The sequence below is a fragment of the Otolemur garnettii genome, unplaced genomic scaffold, assembly GCF_000181295.1.
Source record: "Otolemur garnettii isolate 467f Iridium unplaced genomic scaffold, OtoGar3 scaffold00097, whole genome shotgun sequence".
In the NCBI taxonomy this organism is placed as follows: Eukaryota; Metazoa; Chordata; class Mammalia; order Primates; family Galagidae; genus Otolemur; species Otolemur garnettii.
Genome location: NW_003852492.1, coordinates 326,212 through 333,982, shown reverse-complemented (window position 1 = coordinate 333,982; position 7,771 = coordinate 326,212). Strand labels below are relative to the sequence as shown.

Here is a 7,771-nt window from a genome sequence, read left to right as displayed (position 1 = left end):
TGGGGACTTGCTCTACCAAGGTGAAAGCTTTCTAGGACTTAAGTAGAGGGATTGAGGCCATGGGTGTTGGGATAGGGGCAGACAGCTGTCAAACCGGCTGCCTCCTCACTTCATAAATTCCCCTGCTTACTTCCTGGGGATACCTTGGGTTTGACCTTAGTGCAGGGAGCAAAGTTCCTTCTTTGTCTCCTAATAAACAGCCTCAGCAACTGCTGGCCTCCAGCTGTGCTGCAGCCCCTGCAGCCCCACCCCACCCTCCCAAGAGGCACTTTCTCCCTGTGAAGTCTCATTAACTGGAGGTTGGGGCTGAGGCAGGGCCCTGGCTACCACCTCTTTCCTTATTAGCACAATCATCACTGTCTGGCATGATGGCCAAGCTCCTCCTAGGAGCTGGTCCACACAGAGGCCTTCAGGGCTGTTGGAAAACATAGCCCTGGGGCCTCACAGTGACCAGGGCACTGCTCCCTGATACCATTATGGCAAAGTGGCTGTTGGTGTGGAGGATTCTGCAGGGCCCATATGGAGGTAGCTACTGATGGCTGTGATCCAGGACCAGTTAGTCTTTCAGGACCTCCTCCTGGAAAGCCAGCACGCATTTTCTTTGCAGAGATACCTTTCCCTGTGGCACTTGCCCACTTGAGACTATCACCTCAGGTTGCCCAGAGGTATTTTTCTTTTTTTTTCCGTAGGTATATAAACATTTCATTAACAGACAAGGCCTACAGATTTATTTCTTCTTGGATACACCCACGGTATGGCCATGGCAGCCAGTTGTCTTGGTGTGCTAGCCTCAGACACGAAGGCCCCAGAAGTGGCGCAGCCCTCTATGGGCCTGAATCTTCTTCAGCTGCTCCAAGTCTTCCCAGAGCTTGTTGTCCAGGCCATTGGCTAGGACCTGGCTGTATTATCCATCCTTTATGTCCTTCTGTCTGTCTAAAAACCAGTCTGAAATCTAATACTGGTGCAGATTCTGCATAATGGTGATCACACGTTCCACCTCATCCTCTGTGAGTTCTCTTGCCCTCTTGGTGAGGTCAATGTCTGCTTTCCTCAACACTGCATGAGCATATCTTCGACCCACACCCTTAATAGCGGTGATGGCAAAGGCTATTTTCCACCACCCATCAATGTTGGTGTTGAGTACTCGCAAAATGTGCTGGAACTTCTCAGGGATCACTAGAGACATGGCGGCGGGCCAACCCAGCGGCGGCGTGTAAACCTCCTGTGGAAGAGAGCCCCCATAGGTATTTTTCTGTGCAGCAGTTTTGTTTCCTGCTGCGGGTCTCCCTCCCTCCCATGCGAGGCAAACCCCAAGCTAGGCAAGAGTGATCTCATGAGCACTCTGGATGTCCCTCGCGGGTGGCTTTCTCCCTGGACCTCTGCATGGGAGACTGGGTTTCAGGCCCTGCTGTTTGTGGCCCCCTCTTGCACTGAGCTTAACCCAAAGTGCTTTCTGCTTCTTCTTCTTCTTTTTTTTTTTTTTTTATTGAATGGTAACTATGTACATTAATGCACTTCTGGGGCACAATGTGGGGTTTTCACATGCAATCTGAAATACTTCCATCAAACTGTGCTTCTTCTTTCTAGAAACAGTTGAATAGTGCCTAAGAGTCAAAGATGTTTAGTCAGGTCTGGGTTCAAATCCCAATGCTGCTGCCTACTAGCTGGGTAACAGGGCAGTTTCTAAACTTCTCTGAGCCTTGGTTTGCACATCTGGGAAATGGGGACGATGAGCATAGTGATACTGACCTACGTCACTGTGAGCATGACAAGGGGGCAGGGTTCATCTAACACACCATATTAGCTCTTATCATCCTGAGGACAAGCTTTGTGCATTTTTAGGAAGAGTCTTAAGGAGGATTTTGGACCAGGGAGACATAGACCAGGAATTATGTGCTTTTCTCTCTTTCCTCCATGCAGGGAAGTTCCAAAACAGCTTAGAAAATTTGTCCCAGCAGATTAAGATATTTCTTTTTTTTCAGAAAACATGCAGGTCGAAAGTCTTGGAAAGGGCACCCAAGGCCCTGGTGCTGTTGAGAATATTGAGAACAGGAAGAGGTGGTGAGTGGCCAGCTGCAAGGTGGGAGGAATCGACTCTCCCTTATTCGTCCTTTTGACTCTTTTGGTCTATGTCTACATCATATAAAGCCAATTTAAAAAATTAATAAAATCTAAAATTTAAATGTTATAAAAATAACAAAGTAGACATACTGAGAGAGAAAATTCCTCAGGCTTCCTTAACACTTGAGACCTCAATGTATTTGGCTACCAGCTTTAGGAAAAGGCTAATTAAGAGGGATTCTGGGGAAGAGAAAAGGGCAGGTGTGTCTCTGTTTGGAGGAATTCCTCCACTGGGACCTTTCACCCCAGATGGCTGTCTCAGCTTTTCTCCTATGAGCGGGGAGTGCAGCTCTGTGCAGGGAGCCAGGCAGCAAAATGCAGCTACACTCTGGAGGCCACTGCAGCTGGGCCCCTCGGCTGGGTGGCCTTTCCCTGAAGACCTACCTGACTTGTTAAGTCTCTTCTCTTCCAGGCTAACCTCAGATCCCCCCACTCCATGAACCCTTCCCTGCTCCTACCAGGTCAGAATTCACCCACCATCTTCTCACATGCTTTTTGCTCATTCTTCTGTTCTGATTCTTTTCACCATCATGTTTTACATTATCCTTATTCCTTCAGATGCCATTTTCCCTGGAGGACACAGACCACAGCTCCCAGATACTGTGAGTTCTAGAGTTTCTAGCCCAGGGCCTGTCAATGCCTGTGAGTGTACAAGTGATGGGTAAGTAGCTTTGGGGCCTCAGAACTTCCCAGACCAGCCCTGACTTGTCCTGATCCTTCAAGCCCAGCTTTCCATCCATAAAATGAGGATTGCAGTTATGAACCCAATTATGAGTGATGGGTTTAGCTGTGCTTGTTCCCCACTGCACTGTCAGCCTGATGGGGGCCCCCTAAATTTGGGCAGTGCTTGCTTTCATTTTGAGAGCCTAGGTGTGCTTGGACTTCCTGTCAGGTTTGCTCCCAGAGCTTTGCTTCTTATTGTCCTGCACCTGGCTCCCTGATGTCACGTTAGCTTAGCCCACAGTAGGCAGGGCCTGACCTGAGGACACAGAGTCATCACCACACGCAGTCTGCCTTTGGCTCTCTCCCCACAGAGCTGCAGAGCTGGCAGAGCCTCAAGGCAAAGGCTTCTGGGCCTACCCCAGCCTGCCAAGCTAGGGGAGAGTTGCTGCAGGTGTGGGGGAGGGGTGGTCTGGGCTGGAGAGAGCCCATTTCTGAGCCGGTTGGTGCCACTTGAAACGCTGAACCCACAGCCCCACTTCTTCCCTCTTTCATTTCCCACTTGTGCTTTTCCTCCTCTCTCTACTTGCTTTCCTCTTCTCTGAACTGTCTTGTTAGTTGGAAACTATAGATGGCGAGGGGCAGGGAACAAGACTGTACGTATGGGAGGACCATTTCTATCACTGGTCCTTCACTACTGCCTGTCATGTGGTCCTGCTCCCAGCAGGAGCTCATAGGCTGTGTTGAGTACACAGGGCTCCTTCTATGTAGTAGTCATTCCTTCTGTTCCCTTCAGCTCTGCCCCTAAGCAGACCACAGGATTAAGGGTCTCACAGAAGAGACTCTTCTGTAAGCAGAACATTTCTGTGCAATGCATATAAGGGACTTTATGTCTACAGAACCCATCAATCCTACTCAAATGGGATCCCGAGCTCTTTCCTTGCTCCGAGGAAAGAGGAACAAAGAGGACACCCCTTGTAATACAACACCATCAGTGGCTTCTCCCACAGTACAGCAGGAGGTGAGGCATCTTGGGTTGGAGGTGTGCAGTCCAGTGTCACCAGGGTGGGAAGAGGGCATTCCTGGGCTCTGCCTATGTTCCCTAATCACAGGAGAAACACTCCAGTCTCCATGACAGACGCAGCAGCTGAAGGGTGTGCTCTCTGCCCACACAGCTACACCTGCAGCCCCCTCTTCTTTTTGCCTCACTTGTACCCACAATCCTCCGCCCTTGTGGCTGTACCTTCAGATTTATATGGTGCTATTTACTGGCCCTCTGCCAATTAGTGACACTTTGAAATTCCCTTATATGACGCACTGCTGCTGTGACAATAAACAAGTCATTAGCTGGGTCAGAGGGCAGCTTCCAGCTGGTTTCGATTCATTGTTTCTGAACTGGCTCAAGAGGCTCCTTAAGATGCAGGGTCTCCAGTGAAGGTTCAGGAAAGTCCCCAAGTTGGAGGTAGATGGGGCTTCTGTGCATCTGGGCGCTATGTCATCTGCTTTCCCTTCTGACCAACGAGAGGCTCATCACCCCACCATTGGAGGGGGCACTAACTGCTACTGCAGCCCCCTGTCCCCCTAGACACAGACATAGCCAAGGTCTCAGCAGGGACAGACGTGGGAGAGCTGGAGGGGGCACTAACTACTACTGAAGCCCCTTTTACCCCCAGACACAGACAGAACCAAGGCCTCAGCAGGAACAGACGTGGGAGAGCTGCAGGGAGTGGAGAGGAGGAGGCTGACTGGGAGGGAGAGGGCAAGGAGGGGCAGGGGAGAGCTGGAAGCTCCTGTGGTGACTTGTGTTCCCAACTTGCAGCTCCAAACACTGTTGAGCCTGGGGGAGGATCCTGGACACTTTCCATTTTACAGATGCAGAATCTGATGACCAAGGAAGGTAAAGGGACTTCCAGGTTCACCTAACTCAGATGTGCCTGAGATCAGATTAGGAGGTCCACTGTGGTCCAAATCTCTCCTTGTGACCTACACTCCCTCCTAGGAATGAAAAGGTAACTTGAAAGAGAGCAGGGAAGTTCCGCTCTGGTGTGAGCCATCCTTCCTCTCCTCTCGCCCTCCTCGCACCCCCACAACTTCTCATGCCCTCGCTGAGAGTTCTGCATGTATGAAGGAGTTGTGTGTGCATCTAAGGATGCCAAGTGTTTGAGTGGGGAAATAGGAAGCTTATGACAGAGCACTATGCTAGGCACTACAGGAGAAACAGGTGAATTAGGCTTTTCAAGAAGTACTTGACCTATTTGCAGAAACTCATGAACTAGAATGCAATGAAAAAGCTGCCAGTAGGTAGACATGGAACTTAAAGTCTGAGTGGTGAGCCCCTCTAGCTGGAGGAGTGGTGACAGCTCCAGGGGTATCAGATTGGATGTGGCCCTGGGTGCTGGGGACTACAGTTTAGATGCTGCCATGGGGCAGGTGACATGATCTCTAGTCTATAAGAGGCAGACAGTTAAAATTGAGGCCTCTGCAAAAACTATGACCCTATAAAGGACACACTTCTGTAGGAGCCAGAACTAGGAAAATATCACTCGCAGGTTAGGGCCTTGTTTCTACCAGGGCTCTGAGAGGTAACAGGTATTTTGTGAGAAATAGAAGTTCCTGGCCTTAGCCATATGTGGCTATAGTGTCTGAATTTCTGCTGCTGGAATTCTCAAGCTGAGAAATCAGTGTAAAAATATGTCCCAGACCAGTAAAACTCATAGGGTATCAAGAGAAAGAAATGCAAAACTATTGTGGAGGAATGTGCCCAGAGCAACAGCATTCTCACAGCCAAATGTAATCCCCTTTGATGTTGCCTTAACAACAAAAATATTACAAACCACATGAGGAAATGATATGCCGTTATGGAAAGCCAGCAAACATATCAAAGCAGTTTAGTATTCCAATAACATAAAGCCATGTAACAATTCAAAAGAGACTTTAAAGTAATTATGCTTAAAATGATTAAAAAGAATAAAGGAATAGAAACCATAAAAAATAAGATATTTTGAAAGAGCATAGGAAAATGAGCAAAAAGAACAAGATAGAACTTTCTGGAAATGAAAAAGATAGTCATTCACATAAAAGCTCAATGGATGGGTAAAGCAATAGACTAGACAAAGCTGAGCAGAGAATTAGTAAACTGAAAGATAGACTAGAGGAAATTACCCCAGTGCAGCACAGGAAGAGAGGAAAGTAGCTGAGAGAAACAGAGGATGAAAGAAGAGACCTAAATTACCTTTGTGGAGAGTGACAAGAGAGGAGTCCAGAGAATAGGGTATGGTAATATTCGACTTTTTAGAATTGATGAGCGACATTCACCTTCTGATAACAGAAATATTGGGAGTTCTGGGGAGGAAACATAAGAATGGTCCACAATAAATATGTTATAATGAAACAGGATTCAACAAAATACAACCAGCTTATTGAAAAAGGAGAGATTAATTTTGTCCAGGAATATCTGGGAAAGTTCATGGAAAACTGAGACTTGAAGGTCAAATAAAGTTCTGAGTAGAAAATATGTCAGCCTGATGGGGAGATCTAAGAAATAGGAGGACAGTAGAATCTGAGGTTTCAGCCCATCGGATTAGTTTCTGAGCAGGTTTTCAACACAGTTTGTTTTGAATTAAGTTACCTAGACTTTTGATATCTGTCTGTAAACTGAAAGTTTGGAGGGAAGCTCTCCTGGCATGTGCCTTCACTTCTAAGCGAGTCCTGTTCTTCTTCTTTGGGTCCCCTGCCCTATTCCTGACTCTTCAGCCCTGGCAAGGGATAAGTCTCCCAACTGACCCCATTGCGACCACTTATAAATCCACTCATAAGCACCACATTGCCCTCTGAAACCTCCCTCCTTTGAGGGACCGAGTTGAAATTGGACCATTCAGCCTTCCTCCCTCTACCTAGTGTCCTTCAGGGCAGAGAAAGCCCCTGCTCTGAGGTGGGCAGCAGGGCATGGCCCACTGCATCTGTGACTTGTTAGCAACGTCAATGGCTGCAGAGGAACAGAAAACCTTGAGTATGGTAATTGGCTCATGAAAGCTGCTGTTGCTGGAGGGAGCGGGAAGGTCTGGGAGGAAGGCAAGAGGTCTTAATGGGAAGCAAATGCTCTAGAAAAGCCTCCCTGCACCCCCACCCTAGCTAGTGGCCATTAGCATTCCTCAGACACCTGCAGGCTCTTGGCCCTGGCTGGGCTTGGGACGTGCTGGCTATTTCCTGCTGGTGCGTGGAACAGAAAGATGAAGTTTGGTTCTAATTATTGGGGCAGCAAACAGGGTGGGTGTGAGACAGGAGAGCCCTTTCTCATATCCCTGAAGAGCATGTGGGTTTCTCTGGCAGTTGTCAAATTCTGTTTCACCTTATGGAAGGTGTGGGCTTGGGGATGGGTGGGCCTGGGGTTGAATACCACATCATCCCCTCCTATAATGTGCACGGTCTGCAGCCTCAGCCATGAGAATAATGAGGGAATAATTCTTCCTAACTGTGAAGAAACAATAAGGTAAATAAATGAACTTGAAGGCACCTGGCAGAGTGCTGATTACAGAATGTACACTTTAAAAAACTATTCGTTTCCTTTCGCCTGCATTGTAAATACCTTTAGGGAAGGAATGGTGTCTCTTCTACCTCCGTGGCCCATGGTGCCAGACGTGGAACAGAGTAGACTATGGAGTCAGGGAGCAAGCAACAGCCTGCGCATGTGCTGCACCCCTCCCACTGGGGCCAGGCCACCCCTCCCATCTGTGTTCCAAAGCCCAGATGCCAAGGAGAAAGACTGAGTCCTTGAAGAGTCCTGGCAACGGGCCTGGGGGCAGACCAGCAAAGAGGCAGCGAGTCTGTGCAGCTGCTTGGAGAAGCTGCTCCACCCGAATATGGGAGATTGCAGACCCCTCTTGCAGGAGATGGTGCAGGAGATGGGACACAGCCACAACCGGGGGGGCCAGCATCTTTCCTTTATTTCTCCTATCCAATACATGCAGGTGCCAGCGTCAGCAGGCCACAG

General features: G+C 48.6%; 1 pseudogene across 1 annotated transcript; it reads right to left on the bottom strand.

Annotated features, from left to right (window-relative positions):
• Nucleotides 1–727: 727 nt before the first annotated feature.
• Nucleotides 728–1,233, bottom strand: LOC100942214 (annotated as a pseudogene). The gene has a single exon (XR_001161538.1). The product of XR_001161538.1 is annotated as a 40S ribosomal protein S18 pseudogene (transcript).
• Nucleotides 1,234–7,771: the final 6,538 nt, after the last annotated feature.